Consider the following 11,362-nt stretch of genomic DNA (forward strand, 5'->3'; position numbering starts at 1 on the left):
GATTGCCAAAGAAGGTTGGGAAGTCATTTTCTGTTGGAACACAACACATTTCAAGAAGGGGCGACTGAATTTGGGATATAATTTCACTTTTTTCATCATTTTATCAAAGTAGAGCATTTTTCCTTAAACAATTTTTACTAAACTTTGATTATACATATAATTTTTATATTAAAAATTTAAATTTCATAAGATTATTTAAAAACCCATTTAAATTAAATATATAAAAAAGAACTTTTATTGAATTATAATTAATGTACATGAATAATTAAAATTTTCTTATCATAATGTTATACAGATTTATTCTAAAATATTATGCTTGTACTTATATTTTGATTGGTGGGCTAGAGGGTTTATTCAACTATAAATATTAGGGCACCTCATCTAATGTTATAAAAAAAATTTGTCACACTTAATATTAATATTTGAGGTATGAAAAAATAATTCTCAATACTCAATGTTAATACTAGATCTACTTTGCCCCAAAAAATGGCGAGAATTTTAGAAGTTGTGTATCAAGCAAATAAGTTGGTATTTCCTAGATTCGTAAATTATTCATTTTTCAAAAAACATCGACATCAACAATCAGTGGCAAATAAATTTATCCCTAATAAGGGTTCAACTTTTTCTTAGTCAACATATAAGCAACAAGAAGATAGGTTGAAAGGAAAACAAGTGATCCCCTGTATTTCGATCAGTAACAGGTTTGTAGATTTAAACAAAGATCATTCAAAATTGAACACATTTAGTGCTCTGGTTAAAAGACATGAAGCCATGGATAGGAAGATGATAAAGCTAAATAAAGATCCATGTGGAAATAATAATGGGTGGCAAGTCATAATTTCAAATAAGAATTGAAAAAGAAATGCATCACAACAAAAAAAGAGGCCAATGATGGAAGAAAATAAAAATCACTAGAAATAGCCCACCTAAATTACCGAACCAGTAGAGGAAGAAAAGCAAATAGAAAAATTGGTAACTTTTTCAGTAAAAGCAGACAAAAATTGTAAGCAAGAAATATATAAACTTGCCAAAATTTTTGAAGCTAACTATATTTCACCAAGGCAAAAACAACAACAACGAGACTCAGAAAAAGTACTTAGAGTTTCTGAGAAAAATCAAAAAATCCATATACCATCACATAAAAGGGAAAATGGTATTACAAATTATACAAAGCTGCCAACAAGTAAAAGCTATATGACAACCCCACCACCAGACAAGGTAAAGGTAACTAATTGCTATAATTGTTCTAATATATTGATCATTAGATAGGTACATAGAAGAAAAGTGGAAAGAATGTTCAGAGCTAGGAGTATATGTTTACTAGAGTGTACCAGACAAACATTTATCAAAATTGACAAAGAAATTAGAGAAGATCTGGAAATAATAGGTAAGTATTAGCACTTCCTCAAAATCATAAATTTATATCATTGGAAAATAAAGAAATTAGAAATAAAATACTTTTAATATCAAAATTCTATTATAAAGGGCATGTAGTTAAATTTCAAACTTGGATACCTAATTGGAATGATGAAAAAGAGCATATGATACCAACTTGGTATGAATGTAATAATCTTCTAGTAGAAATTAAACATTTATATGCATTATTCAGAATAGGTAAATCAATTGGTAAACTTATAGGTATAGACTCAGAGTATGACAAAACCAGTAATGTTAAATTTCTAATAGATGAGGAACTAAATCAAAAAAATGATTAGGAGAAAAAATATTATAAAAAATAGATCTATTTATGAGATTGAATTTAAGAAATATAAAGGGGAAATTAAAGGCATTATTAAAACAAATCTAGAAATTGATCATAATATGTCAACCAAGAGGAATCCTCTAGAAGTATTAGAATAAAGATGAGGGAACAAAAGATTAAGGCAATTAATAAGGACAAAAATAAGAAGATAGAAAAATTAGATGAAAGGAAAAATTGTGAGCAAAGCACACAAATAGAAAAAAAACCTATAGTAAAAAAAAGACTAAAGAACAAAGTCAACTGGAATGTTCAGAAGTACTAGAACATAGAATTGAAGGTATACACAATGAATGACAATAGTAGCACCATTGAAAGAATGCAATATTTATCACAAGGAGAATGATAACTTGAAAGAAATAGAAAGAAGCATTAAATAATGGTATAAAATGACACATGAGATTAAATTATTATAGATGGACATTGAAGATCAAGCTATCTTAGGAGAACAATTTCATTAGGAACATGAGGTAGGACAACAACTTCTAGATCAAAGAAAAGAGAAGGAGAATTATATTACTCAGATAGAAATTGGGGTCAATATGGACAATAAGATGGTAAATAGATCAGATATAAACTATTTTGAGGAAGATACTAGTTAGATACATTGGGATGGTGAAGATATGATGATCAATAAGGATATGAACCAACAAGTGAAATTGGCAATGGAAAACATTGAAGAAGAAAGTTTAAAGCCAATAGAGTGTACAGAAGATCAGAAAGAAGATTATATAGTTTCAGCAATAGATTTAGAACAATGGAGTAATATAACAATTAGAAAAAAGTCAAAAAAGAAAAGTTATAAATTTTGGCAAACAACAATAGATGGGAAAGATATCTTTATAATTAAACCTAAAGAGGTGAAGGATAAAATAGAGGAATATAGTATCCCTCCAGAAGTTGAAGCTTTCCTAAAAGAGTTTAAAATGTACAATTGGGAAGATTCTATCATAGAGACTAAATTTATTAAATTATCACAGAATTGGGAGGAATTCGGGGTACTAAAAGAGACCCCAAAAAAATTGGAAAAGGAAAATATAGAAAAAGATGTAGATACAGATGTAGAAGAAAATCAAATAACAAAATAGATATTAGAATAATTAATAAACAAGGAAGAGATAAAGAACGAACTACAAAAGAAAACAATAACCATATAAGTATAGACAATTGGGTATTTCAATTAATTGGGAAGGATTTAGAACTCCAAAGTGTGGTAAATCAAAACTAAAAAGAGGGAGAAAATCACTTAAGGAATTAAGAGAAGTGGATGGTCAAGCCAAGGAACAAAAAAAGATATTTGAGGTTCTTAAATCTGGGAAGGGGAAGTATCTTCCCGAAGAGAAATGAGGATCATAACATGGAAAACTAAGGGCCTAAATGCTCCTAGTAAACAAAGAGTGTTAAAACGTAACCTAACACTCTTTGAGTTAGATATAATTATGATACATGAAACTAAGCTTAACAAAGAAGAAGGGGAAAAACTAAGAAAAAGATTAGGCAGATGGAATGTAGAATTGAAGGAATTAGATGGATCATTAGGGGGAATGGGAATCATTTAGAATACTAGAACAACAAACATTAAAATTATAGTGCCAAATAGCAACTAGATGGGGAGTGTGGTTTCAAGTAATAAGCATTATCTCCAATTCATTCTCATTAATGTTTATGGTCCAAAAAAAACTTCAAACAAATGAAAAGTTTGGCATAATATATCTACCTTTATGGAGTTATATCCTGAGACAAACACGATCATAGGTGGTGACTTCAATGCCATACTTGACCTCACAAAAAAATTTGGAGTTTCTCAAATTTTAACAAGAAACATAGTAGAATTTAGAGAATGGGTCAGAGTTATTAAATTGATAGAAATACCAGCCAATAATGAAGTATTCACATGGAATAATAGAAGAAAAGATTTCAATTGTGTTACAGAAAAATTGGATAGGTTCTTTTTCAAAGGAGAATTAGCAGAATTGGATCTCACAATCATTGCCTCCATCCAACCTATTGCAGGACCAGATCATTATCTAGTCAAAATTGAATTAGCGAAACCTATAAAACCTAATAGGAATCCCTTCAAATGTGAAAATATGTGATTCTTAGATAAAAAAAAATCATGGAAAACCTTAAATAATGGTGGGAAGGCAAGTTTATAGGATAAAAAATGTATTGTTTTGTATCAAAACTTAAAATGCCCAAGGAAAACATTAAAAAATGGAATAAAATGCATTTCAATATTATATTCCAAGACAAACTGAATAACCAAGAAGATCTTAAAAAACTAAATAATGAGATTATTAAAAATGGCATGGACAATGAAAATTTCATTAAGGAAAAAGAACTATTAATCATATAAGAAGACATTTTAGCAAAAGGAGAAGTCTTTGGGAGATAAAAGTTGAGGGAAAAATGGTTAGTAGAAGGAGATAGAAATACAAAATTCTTTTGTAACAATACAATACACAATAGAGCTCTTAAAACTATTACTCAAATTAAAGATAATAATGGTAGTATTATCGATAATCCAATAGAAATTGCTCAAACCTTCATCACATACTATGAGAATCTATTAAAAAATTATGACTCATCCAGTTTAACCAAACAAAAAATGACACTTAATAAAATATCTAAAGTTATCACAGAATTTGACAACATGGAGCTCAACAAACCTTTTACAAAAGAAGAAATCAAATCAGCCCCTTTTAAGCTTAGCCCAAATAAATCTCTAGGGTCTGATGGTTTCCAAGCTTTCTCCTTCCAAAATTGTGGGGAAATATTAGGGGAAGAATTATGGAAAGCAATAGAGGCAATTAGAAATGGGGGATCAATCCTAACTGAAAGTAATCATACTTTTTTAGCATCAATATCAAAAAAAGTTGCAGTAGTGTCACCTTCAAATTTTTCCCCCATTGCATTATGTAATAAAATATATAAAATTTATTCAAAAGTAATATCAAATAGGATTAAAACTTTTCTTCCAAAAATTATCTCAGAAGAACAAATTGGCTTTGTACCTGGTAGATCAATATTCGATGGAATATCCATCATTCAGGAAACTATACACTCAATAGTTAAAAACAAAGAAGCCTGTATGTTTATGAAGTTAGATATACAAAAAGTATATGATGCAGTAGATTGGAGGTTTTTATGTAAATGCCTAGAATAGTTTGGATTTTCCAAACAATGGATAAATATAATTTATAATTGTATATCTACTCCAAAAATCTCACTATTTATTAATGGTACTCCTAAAGATTTCTTCAAGATTTCAAGGGGTGTCTGACAAGGAGACCCCATGTGACCTTTTCTTTTTATAATTATGGTAGAAGCATTTGGTAGAGCTATTCAAAAGGCACAAGGTGTAGGATTAATTAAAGGCATTATTCTTACTGAGAATGTTCCAAATACTACCCATTGTTGAGATAATGGGTGTTGCACACATTGCATAATATTGTTATTTTATTATGTAATGTTGTGCCTAGATGGACGTGCAACATGTAAAGATTCTCATGGAATATTCTTGATGAGTTGTATTGTAACATTGTGAAAATATTTTATGTAATTATTTAATATTGGAGAAAAGAATTAAATGCCTAATATTAAATGTGGGGTCAGTGGGTTAGGTAGCACATGGTTTTAGCACATGGTTTATGTAATACCACTTAGTGGTTTTGTGGGACTTGCTACTATATAAGTAGACACAAGGGTAGTTGTTGTAGTGATAAGGAAAAAAGAGAAAGAAAGGCAAGAGTCGAGTGGGACAAGGCTTGACAGGTTAGCCAAGGGAACATTTGTGAAGGTTGGAAACATGGCATGGGATGTGTGGATTCATGCTTGTTCACATAGTTTGCTCAGTTGTGGCTATGGCCATGAAGGCTTCCATGGTTGTATGGCAATGGTATTTTTGCTGAATAATACATGGTGATGGATGCTTTTGGAGGATGGGTTTTTCCCTCAATGAGGGTTTTCCAGGGTATATCTTGTGTCACAATTTTGTGAGTATGTTGTCTATTCTCTTGCATGTGGATTTTAATTCCGTGTTTATTTCAAATTTATTATGGGTTATGTGGAAACGGTTATATTATTTGTTGCCAAGTTTCCTTACAAGTGGTATCAGAGCTATGGTTTTATTATTGTAACCCTAGATTGAATCCATGGGAATGCATGAGAGGATAAAAGGAAAGGGCAAGATATATGAGTTTTTTTATTACAGATGTGAGGGTTTTTGGGTTTGCTGTTATGATGGGATGTTAAAAGAATTGGGCATGTGAAATTGTTGGAGAAAATGATTTTTTCTAATGTTTCATTTAGATGAGGGGTTTTTGAGGGTAGCTTGCAGAAATGACCTCTTGGGTAAAAACAGACCTCACCATTGGATCCGGGTTGACATTTCCATAAATTTTGATATATAATATGCCCTAGTTTGGCCATGTTCAAAGGAAATGAAAGAGTTTTTTGGTTTCACCCCATGATGGCCGTCAAATTTAATCCTATCGAAATTTTTGTCATTAAAAAAATAAAAAATGAAAAATCGTACTGAAAATGGTAAAAAGACTGTCTTAGTAAAACATCCATAACTTTCTCTCAGAATATCAAATTTTAGAGTTCTTACAAGCGTTGGAAAGTTAATTCAGAGCACTATAAGATGGTGTGGGTTTGGTTCCATGATTTTGAAATTTCTTCAGGTTTTAAGAGCCCTAAAGTCAGATGTTGTTTATTTTGAGCACGGATTAGGGCATAACTTGGGCATACAGAGTCAGATTTTGGACTTCGAGTAGTCAACGGAAAGCTCTTGGAGAGCTCTACACATTGGTTCAGATTTGTTGCAGGTTTGGCATGATTTATTTGTTGATATATTTATCTGAATAGTTTATAGACATATTTTGACTATGGTAACATTGTGAGTTTATGGCATTGGAAATTTAAGATTTGATGTCATTGTATACTCAGTTCATATTTCAAATTGGTCTCATGATGATATGGTTATTAGTGTTTGGTTTGAATATGTATGATGACTTGTTGGATCTACAAGTTGTGCAGTGTTGTAAGCAGTCTAAACTTACAAGTTGCATTTATAGCTTGGTTATGGGTTGTCTTTGCCCATTGATCTTTCATTATTGATGCATATTCAGATTGGTGGCTTGGATTTGGGTTGTCTATGCCCTAAGTCACATGATTTGCTAATTTTTTCTTAATGTAGAAGGGATGAGATGTTGTTACTAGGTACAGTCATGGTGGAAGATTGTGGTTGACTATGCTAACAGGTTGGACACTTTGAGAGACAGATGCTCGATTCATGGATGTGATCATGGTGCCATAGATTTTGGCATGACATGATTGGATATACAGGTACATCCTTGATGTTCATTAGCTTGGATTCCTGATTTGGTTATGGTGGTATATCTTCTTGGTTGAGGATCATGGTTATTTGGTTTCTTTTAAGGAGCTCATGATGTGCACTTTGAGTTCTTTGATGGTTTGATGCCTTGGTTGATTCTCATGGTTAGAGGATGGGTTTTTTTCATCATTATGTCATGGATAGCTTGGATACACAATTTAGTGGGAGCTTGTGACAATGATGAGGTGACAGTGCATGATTAGTTCTTGGTTTGGTTTGGATCTTCATATAGGAGATAGATTTTATGATGCCATAGGTGACTTGGTACCATAGTTGAGTGGGAGTTGTTGGCATTGATATATTTATTGAGTATTTGCAGATGTTGGAGGTTTGTCTTAGATCCTGTTGCTGCAGAAGCGTCTTTGACATTTGCATGGTGCACTTGCTATCTTCATGGTGTGTGAAGATGGATAGATCTTGAGGACTCATTGAGTTCTTGTTTTTCTTCATGGTGTATGGAGATGGTTGGATCTTGAGGACTCATAGGGTTCTTGGCAAAGGTGTGGTTTATGCTTTTATTTGGCATGTTATCCTTGGTATGAGGATGGTTTCGTTATTATGTCATGGTATACTCTTGATACGCATTTAGAGTTGTGACATGTTATGGTGTGTTCATATGGAGCATGTTATCTCTTTGGTTGAGATGGTTAGATCATGTTGTCATGTTTATGTTCCTGAGGCCATGGTTGGAACTTTGACATTGATCTTGGTTTAGTTTCTTGGTATTGAGTACACTGATCATAAGCTGGATACTTCATGATATTGCTATGTTGCACTTGGAGTTGGCATGGATTGATTGGTTACAGGTGCTCATGGATACTTAGAGATGGTGGTGATGCTGACTTCTCTTGGATTAGAGAAGTATTTGTTGGGACGGTTGATGGTTTCAGCAGGAAGTCCAAGGGGCAGTCACCTGATATGGACTTGAGAGGAGATTTTTCTTAGATGAGTCATGGTTGGAGACTTGGGTATCTTGATGAGCATTCTCATTCCCCACTCTTTGTCTACTCGGCAGTTTGCTACTTGAGAGGTATAGCCCATTGTTTCTCTTAGTTGCATTATATTTATGCTTGTCTTTCATGGATATGGATCTTGAGCTATGGTACATAAGTTAGTTTTGGAGGGTTCATTTGAGAGATAGTTTAGCATTGGTTATCTCCATGTGCATATGTTGTTATGTTGGTTGAGTTTGGGAGATGGTTTTATACTAAGCATATTCCTTGGTTTAGGAATGGTTTATGAGTTTGATCTTCTTGTGAGAGGCTTACATCCATGATGAGTTATATGGTATGGTTTGGGTGTTGTTGAGGCTTCTTGTTGGGGTTTTATGGAGGAGATCATACTTGCACAGTTTACATCTAGAGGTGTGTGTAGAAGGACATGATATAGGTTATGATTTGCATGGTTTCTCCGGTCTTGGTTATCTTCTTGGATGTTCTATTTCGCCTACATTGGATTTGAGATTGGTTAGAGATTATGATCACTAGTTTGTTCTCATGTATGTCATGTGAGAGATGACATGGTTATTCTTTTATCTCTTTCCTCTATTGGTTGTAGAGAACTTGGAAGACTATTGGAGACTTGTTACGAGAGTTGTTCTTGCAAGATATTAGTTTATGTATTGTGGATGTCCTTGATGCTACATGGATTCACTTTTTTTTAGATGTGTTGAGTGGATTGGTTATAGATTTGACATTATCTTTTGCAATGGGAGCTTCTTGGTATATATGTGGCAGGTATTGCTCTTGAGGCTTGTGATTGTAGGTTGCAGATTGGATATGTCGGTGATATGAGATTCACTTGTTATACCTTTGAGGTATGGATAGTTGAATGGGTTTGGCACTTGTTGTGGGTGCTATTTCAGCTATGAATATTTTGACAACTACGGATACATGTGATTACCTTTGGATCAGGTTATCATGCTTGGCATTTCAGTTGGTACAAAATTTTATGATCTTCTAATGCGACAGGTTGGGTGGCTTTCTCTTTGGATGGCTTCTATGTATGTCCAGTGGCAGTGGCATAATAGGAGGTGAGATCTTTCATGTTCGAGATGCTGGATATTTTAATTTTTTTGCGGGTACCAAGATGGAGCACTTGGTATATTTTGATCCATGATGGTGGATGTGCTGGGAGGGATTGTTCCCTTGTTCATGTATGTGGCTACGGATTGACCCTATGTAATGTATACAACAAGTGGGAGATTGTTGAGATAATGGGTGTTGCACACATTGCATAATATTGTTATTTTATTATTTTATTTTATTATGTAATGTTATGCCTAGATGGACGTGCAACATGTAAAGAGTCCCATGGAATATTCTTGATGAGTTGTATTGTAACATTGTGAAAATATTTCATGTAATTATTTAATATTGGGGAAAAGAATTAAATGCCCAATATTAAATGTGGGGTCAGTGGGTTAGGTAGCGCATTGTTTTATCACATAGTTTATGTAATACCACTTAGTGGTTTTGTGGGACTTGCTACTATATAAGCAACCACAAGGGTAGTTGTTGTAGTGATAAGAAAAAAAGAGAAAGAAAGGAAAGAGTCAAGCGGGACAAGGCTTGACAGGTTAGCCAAGGGAGCATTTGTGAAGGTTGGAAGCATGGCATGGGATGTGTAGATTCATGCTTGTTCACATAGTTTTCTCGGTTGTGGCTATGGCCATGAAGGCTTCTATGGTTGTATGGCAATGGAATTTTTGTTGAATAATATATGGTGATGGATGCTTTTGGAAGTTGGTTTTTTCCCTCAATGAGGGTTTCCCAAGGTATATCTTGTGTCACAATTTTGTGAGTATGTTGTCTATTCTCTTGCATGTGGATTTTAATTTCATGTTTATTTCAAATTTTTTATGGGTTATGTGGAAATGGTTATATTCTTTGTTGCCAAGTTTCCTTACACCCATCAGCAGTTTGTTGATGATATCATTCTTCTAGGAATTAGTAGCAAGGAAGAAATCAAATCTTTTAAACAAATTATATTGGATTATTCAACAACATCGAGACAAAAGGTTAATGAAGAAAAATCAGAAATTTTCCTTTTAAACACTCCAAGGAACATGGAGGAATACATATGCAATTATATGGGATACAAAAAGAGTAACTTTCCATGCAAATATTTAGGGATATACTTAAAAAAAGGAGCTAGGAGTAAAAAAGGATGGGACAATATCTTAGATAGAGTAAAAAACAAACAGAATCATGGAAAGGAAAATAGCTAACGAAAGTTGGGAGAGTAACAAAAATCAAATCCGTTTTGTCAACTATTCCCACTTATCCTCTATCTTGCCTTTCATTACCTTATAATGTTAATAAAAAATAGGAAGGAAAACTTAGAAATTTTTTCTGGAGTGGAATAGAAGAGAAAAAGAAACAAGCATTAATAAAAAGGGATAAGATATGTCATCCTCAGAATAAAGGAAGATTGGGTATGAAAAATCTCAGTTGGGAAAATGAGACGTTAGGAGCAAAGCTAGTATGACAACTATACAAGGAAAAAGATTTAAAAAAATAGGCAAAAATACTTTCTAATAAATATCTTAATCCATTAGAACCTTCCTCTCTCTCTCTATAGAATTAGAAATCCACCAAGTGGTTTAGAAAACTTGAATTTTATGATGAAGTGTAGGCCTCTGGTAGCAAATATCTAACTTGGGATTTAGGTGTAGACACCTAAAAACCTTTAGAAAATAAAGTATTTTTATTTTCTGAAAAATTTCTGATGATATCATCATTTATTTATTAATTAATTATTTAATTTATTTATTTATTTTTATGCCATTAAATCCCTTTATCTTAATTAAAAATATTTAATTAAAGAATCCCTCCCAAAAATGTTTAAATCTTATTTAAACATTATTTTCTTATTTATTAATTATTTAATTAATAAATTGACCAAAAAACCCAAAATAAATAAAAAAATTATTTTTTGCCCAAAACTTGGCCAATTTTCTTAAGACCACTAGCCTCTTCCAAAATCCTCTAATCCTTCTTTAATTTTGATTAAAGGCTAATCCCATCATTTCCTACCCCTAATCCCAACTCAAAATATTTAATTAAGATTGAATATTAATCCTCATGTTTATTAAAAAAGTTTTAATAAATATCTCCTCAACCCAAACCCTTGAAATAAATAAAACTTTATTTATTTCCTAAAAATCTAATTTATCCTCATCCTAAGAAATTCTAGACTCTTCT

Source organism: Cupressus sempervirens, chromosome 3, assembly GCF_028749045.1.
Source record: "Cupressus sempervirens isolate cs-2001-9-10 chromosome 3, ASM2874904v1, whole genome shotgun sequence".
Lineage (NCBI taxonomy): Eukaryota > Viridiplantae > Streptophyta > Pinopsida > Cupressales > Cupressaceae > Cupressus > Cupressus sempervirens.